This window comes from Elephas maximus, chromosome 9 (genome assembly GCF_024166365.1).
Source record: "Elephas maximus indicus isolate mEleMax1 chromosome 9, mEleMax1 primary haplotype, whole genome shotgun sequence".
NCBI classification, from domain to species: Eukaryota; Metazoa; Chordata; class Mammalia; order Proboscidea; family Elephantidae; genus Elephas; species Elephas maximus.
The window spans coordinates 98,456,728-98,463,464 of NC_064827.1; the positions used below are offsets into that span (position 1 = coordinate 98,456,728).

At 39.9% G+C, this 6,737-nt stretch overlaps 1 non-coding gene across 1 annotated transcript; it reads left to right on the forward strand.

Moving 5' to 3' along the window:
- The first annotated feature begins 1,550 nt into the window (after positions 1–1,550).
- On the forward strand, positions 1,551–1,656 carry LOC126083468 (U6 spliceosomal RNA). The gene has a single exon (XR_007518814.1). It is a non-coding gene; the product is annotated as a U6 spliceosomal RNA (small nuclear RNA).
- Positions 1,657–6,737: the final 5,081 nt, after the last annotated feature.

Below are 6,737 nucleotides of genomic sequence, written 5' to 3' on the forward strand. Positions count from 1 at the left end.
TGAGCAAACAGTTAATGTGCTTTTCTGCTAACTGAAATGTTGGCAGTTCAAGTCCACTCAGAGGTGCCTCCAAAGGAAAGCCTGGAGATCTACTTAAAAAAAAAAAAAATCAGCCACTGAAAACCCTATGGAGCACCACTGCTACCCTGACACACACAGGTTGCCACAAGTTGGAGTAGGACTAAACAGCAAGTGGTTTGCATTTTTTGTTTGTTTGTTTTGTGGGGGAGGGGTTATTTCTGGGACAGTACCTATAGCTGTCAGAAAGTCCTCTCCTCTAAACAGCCTCCCTCAACCCCAAACTACCCCATAAGATAACCTCTTTCTTCACTAGATTTTGGTCCGAAGATTTGAAAACTCAGCTTTTCCTAATTATCCATCATGACTCTCTGTAAGCCCTCAGTTAGGTTACTTCCTGAGATGGAGCCTGACACGCTCAGTGGTTAACTCATTCATTTTATTTGCATTAATAAGTACTTACCAGACACAGCCTCTGTATTAAACCAAAACCAAACCAAACCCATTGCCATTGAGTCAATTCTGACTCATAGCAACCCTGTAGGACAAAGTAAAACAGCCTCATATGGTTTCCAAGGAGCACCTGGTAGATTGAACTACTAACCTTTTGGTTAGCAGCTATAGCTCTTAACCACTGTGCCACCAGGGTTTCCAGCCTCTGTATTAGGCACTGGGAATTTAGAGAAAAAATGCAAGGTCCCAAGAGAGAAAGATGAATGAACAGATAATCATAGCTGATAGAGGGGCTATAAGAGCATAAAAACAAATCCAAATGTCTTTTTTTTTTTTTTTTTTTTCAGTTGAGGGAAAGATGGGAAGGATGTAAAGAGGAAGTTTTTTCCAGGGGAAATAACACTTCTGAGAATTTATATATGATGAGTAAAAGTTACCAAGGCAAATTCAGGGTATATATTCCAGACAAATAGAAGACATCTCCAATGTTGTTGTTAAGTGCCATCAGTTTGGTTCCAACTCATAACAACACTATGTACAACAGAACAAAACACTGCCCGGTCCTCTGCCATCCTCACAATCATTCTTATGCTTGAGTCCATTGTTGCAGCCACTGTGTTGATCCACCTCATTGAGGGTCTTCCTCTTTTTCTCTGACTCTCCACTTTACCAAGCATGATGTCCTTCTCCACGAACTGCTCCCTCCTGATAACAGGTCCAAAATACGTGAAAGGAAGTTTCGCCATCCTTGCTTCTAAATGGCATTCCGGCTGCACTTTTTCCAAGACAGGCTTGTTCGTTTTTCTGGCAGCCTGTGGTATATTCGGTATTCTTCACCAACACTGTGATTCAAAGACATCAATTCTTCTTTGGTCTTCCTTATTCATTGTCCAGCTTTTGAATGCATATGCAGTGATTGAAGACACCGTGGCTTGGGTCAGGTGCATCTTAGTCCTCAAAGCGACAAAGTGACATCTCTATCACACTCCCAACCATGAATTTCATGGTTGGAAAAATTTGTTGTCTTGGTTTTGGTCCTCCAAGAAGCAGACACCAAGGCAGAATTAAACGCATGTGGGGTGCTCACTTCAGCAGCACATATACTAAAATTGGAATGCTACAGAGAAGATTAACATAGCCTTGTACAAGGATGACACGAAAACTCATGAAGGATTCCATGTTTTTGTGGTGATCTTTGCACAACATGGTGAGCATAATTAACATCACTGAATTGTACACATAGAAATGATGGCAATGACAAATGTTTTGTTATATAAATTGCCATAATAAGAAATTAAAACACACACACACAAATATGCATGGAATTTACCAAGGAAAGCACCTCTGAAAGAAAATAAGAAGGAAGCAGGAAGAGGCCAAGAGAACCGTCAGACCAGTATGACTTCTGTGAAGGAGAGAGGAAAGGAAGGCAGGTTAGGTTGGAAAAGGCTTAGATATTCTAAGAAAATTTATGAAGACCTATTGAGGGTTCTGGAGATAGAATTCCCATCCCAGCAGTTCCCAATCTCCCAGCATGGGCCAGCCTTAGCATGTCTACCATACTCCACCAGTGGTGGCCAGTGGTCCATGGGAAACAAGACCTCAGTGTGATGTGGTGATGGTTCCAGAATACAGGATCTGGGGCTGTCAGTTAGGCTTCTGAAAGTCAAGGATCTCAGAGAAACATTTTGAATTGGTCAATTTTTTTCAAGTATTTATTAATCATTCTTTATCCAGTTTTTTAAATGCAATATACATAATTTAATATATAACAAAAATATGAAATATCAATACATTGTTTAACTTGTTAATCAGATGGCATGCTTTAGCCTATGTTTTTGAAATATTAGAAATAATTCTGAAACCCTTTTCTACCCTGAAGAGTTTTATGATTCCCAGATGTTATGGATTGAGTTGTGTTCCCCAAAAATGTGTATTAATTTGACTAGGCCCTGATTCCCAGTGTTGTGTGATTGTCAACCATTTTGTCATCTCATGTGATTTCTCTATGTGTTGTAAATCCTACCTCTATGATATTAATGAGTTAGGGCTAAATCTACAAGATTAGGTTATATCTTGAATCAATCTCTTTTGAGATATAAAAGAGAGAAGTGAGAAGAGTGACCACCAAGAAAGCAGTCCCTGAAGCAGAGTGTATCTTTTGGACCCGGGGTTCCTGCATGGAGAAGCTCCTAGACCAGGGGAAGATTGATGACAAGGACATTCCCCCAGAGCTGACAGAGACAAAAAACCTTCCCCTGGAGCTAGCACCCTGAATTTGGACTTCTAGCCTACTAGACCGTGAGAGAATAAATTTCTCTTTGTCAAAGCCATCCACTTGTGGTATTTCTGTTATAACAGCACTAGATAACTAAGAAGGACTTGAAGCACTTATTGATGAAAATCAAAGACTACAGCCCTCAGTATGGATTACACGTCAGCATGAAGAAATAAAAATCCTTACAACTGGACCAATAAGCAACATCATGATAAACAAGATTGAAGTTGTTGAGGATTTCATTTTACTTTGATCCACAATCAACACCTATGGAAGCAGCAGTCAAGAAATCAAACCATGTATTGCATTGAGTAAATCTGCTGCAAAAGACCTCTTTAAAGTGCTGAAAAGCCTTTGCACTAAGGTGCACCTGACCCAAGACATACTGTTTTCAATTGCCTCAATATGCATGGGAAAGCTGGACCATGCATAAAGAAGACTGAAGAAGATTAGATGCCTTTGAATTGTGGTGTTGGTGAAGAATATTTAATATACTATGGATTCCAAAAGAACAAACACATCTGTCTTGGAAGTACAACCAGAGTGATCCTTAGAAGCAAGGATGGCGAGACTATGTCTCACATACTTTGGACATGTTATCAGGAGGGATCAGTCCCTGGAGAAGGACATCATGCTTGGTAAAGTAGAAGGTCAGCAAAAAAGAGGAAGACCCTCAACAAGATGGACTGACACAGTGGCTGCAACAATGGGCTCAAGCATAACGATTGTGAGGATGGCACAGGACTGGGCAGTGTTTAGTTCTGTTGTACCCAGGGTCACTGTAAGTCAGAACCAACTTGACGGCACCTAACGACAACAACAGATAACTAAGATACCAGAGTTTCCATACTCCATGAGGAGGTGAGAGGCCAGAGGGAAGGCCAGATCAAGACAGTGTTGTTTCAGGAAAGCCCCTGTGAAGAAGAATAGAACTTAGTACATATATGTTCTCTGTCCCTTATTAGCACAACCCTATATGTCTCAGAGATAAATAATGTATAATTGTATTCTTCTATTTTATTAAGAAACACTGGGATAACCATAGTCCATGTGACCCAGAATATGCAGGATTCTAATATCTGTCCCTGTCATTGACTAATGTCATCATTTTGAATATTGCAATTTCCCTCTATTTTTAGAGGAAATCAAATATTGAATAATAAACTAGAATGCAAACAAAACTATGTTATGCTTTTCAGCAATTATGAATAATAAGATCAACTCTAATCAAATTTGGGAAGCATTTAGAGTCTACTGAGTCCATTAGCTGTGGTGTGAGGTAAACAAAATAAATACTCTTAATGAGAGACACAAACCATTGCTAGCCCTGCTCACACCCTCTTCTGAAAGGACGTTAAAAAAAAAAAAAATGTTGCCGTACTGTCTATTCCGATTTATAGCTCCCTTTATGGGCTAGCGTAGTGGTTAAGTGCTACGACTGCCAACCAGAAGGTTGGCGGTTTGAATCCACCAGGCACCTCTTGGAAACATTATGGGGCAGTTCTACTCTGTCTTATATGGTAGCTATAAGTCAGAATTGACTCCATAGCAATGGGTTCGGTTTTATATGACAGGGTAGAACTGCCCCATAAGGTTTCCAAGGCTGTAATCATCATGGAAGCAGATTGCCACACCCTTCTCCTGTGGAGCAGCTGCTGGGTTCAAACTGCTGACCTTTCCATTAGCAGCTGAGCACTTAGCCACTGTGCCATCAGGGCTCCTTCAAGTGGACATAAAAAACAAGACAAAACAAAAAAACATTGCCATCGAGTCAATTGCAACTCATAGTGACCCTATAGGACAGAGCAAAACTGCCCCACAGAGTTGCCAAGGAGCAGCTGGTGGACTTGAACTGCCAACCTTTTGGTTAGCAACTAATCTTTTGACCATTAAAAAAAAAAGAAAATAACTCCTTGCCGTCAAGTGGATTCCAACTCATAGTGACCCTATAGGATGGAGCAGAACTGCCCCATTGGGTTTCCAAGGAGTGCCTGGTAGTTTTGAACTGCCGACTCTTTGGTTAGCAGCCGTAGCTCTTAACTACTATGCCACCAGGGTTTCCAGTCTTTTTAACCATAGCGATGTGCAGTACCTTGGGGCCCTCAGATGACTGGGCTGAGGTGGATACCTAACCAAAATTTACCTAGCCCTACATTAATCAAACATCTGTGACCTATAAACTTGTGCAAGAAGATAAGTTGATCAGATCCCTTCTCTCCGGAATTTAAAGAAAGAGACACAGAGCAACATTGCCAATTAGCAAAGGGAAATAAAGGACTTATTGAGAGGGTCTGGGATGTAGCCTAGGCAAGCAGTGCCTGATGCAGAATGAAAGGAACAGAGTAGACACATACAGAGCATCAGAGATAAAATGACCCTGTGGGCCCTTAGACAGAGAGAAACCAAAGAAAGGCCATGTTTCCCATGTCTCACCAGCTACAGGGCCTGTGAGGCCCATTTATTTCCTGTTTCCTGGCCTACCCACTACAACCTTATAAGAACTCTTCCTTGGGCTGGCTTGAGTGAGTTTCTCTTTCTGCAACCAAGGGAACCATCACTACTAATTTGGGGACTCGGACTGCAACATTTCTGTGGCTTTTAATGCCATCAAAACGAAGGAAACACTCCAAAGCTTGAATGTCTTTCAATCCAGTATCCTCTAAAGGATTTTTGTTGGTATTTTGCTTACTAGATGTTAAGTGACTTATTTATTACTATTATTCCACATTCAAAGTTCGTGGAGGCATCAGTTGGTTCTGAATCACCATACGAGCTATCCCCATTTGCAAATAATTTGTCTTGGCACCTGCAAATGGGTTCACCTATAAATATGAAAACCTACTTTGGGTTAAAGAAAAATACTCATTAATGTTTCCCAGCAGAACAAAAGAATCAATAAATGTGTTTTCAAATCAGGGTTTTTACCCTTCATTGTGAAGCTTAATCAGAGGAAGCTGAATGTAGAAGAAGAAAAAACTCAGAGCTGGGAATCAGAAGAACTAGATGCTGACGTCAGATCTCCCGGTAACTAGCTCCGTGACTATGAGCACTTGCCTCCCAGTACTTGCTGTTTCCTTATCTCTTTAATGTGGATAACACCTTCCTGAGCTGCTGACCAAGTCGTTATAGGGACTCAGTAAAAAACAGATGCATAGGGGTGACTGAATAGTTTAGACTGCAACATCAACAATGGGCTTTAAAAAATGATGTGTTATTTTCTGGTCTACGTAAAATTCTGCCTTGATTATTTCAAAGTGGTGATTATGTTCCCTTTTTGAGATGCAAGAATGTGGCATTCAAGATATACGGAAATGTCAGTTTAACTAATAAGTCTCCAATTTGACACACAAAACGTATACATGAGAACCAAAAAGTGAAGTCTCGCTGTTCCTGACTAGGACATGACTTAGACAGAACTTGGACTTGGCTGGCATCAGTTTTCCTTCCTCGTCTACATCCCGACTTCCTCTCTTCCAATTTCAATCTTAAGCGTCCAAAGAATAGAGAGTAAATCAGTAAATCTCACTTTGAATTGTATGCCCAGGGGCTTAAAAAATACTAAGTGTTCAGCTAAAATTGTTGAACAGTATTCAAATAAATAAATAACTACAACTTCCACTAAACTACTCCTTCTTATACATTAACTAAGCTACTATAACACACTTTTTCTGTCCCACTCATTAGTTGTGTGTGGTTTTTTTTAACACTGGATGAATATTATCAATTTTTTTTGTTTTATTGTGCTAAAAATATATATTAAAACCATGCAGATTCAACGTTTTTTACAGGTACAATTTGATGACAATGATTACGTTTGTCATGTTGTTTTTATTTAGGAATCCTCACAATACTTCCTAAAAAAATTAAGTGTTTTACACCTTCAAATCAATTTAAGTGATTGAGGGAAAAAAAAAAATTGTCTTTGCATTTTTATATTCTCCCTATCGCCTTTAGTGCAGTAGATGGTCATTAAGTAGGTTGGTCCGTT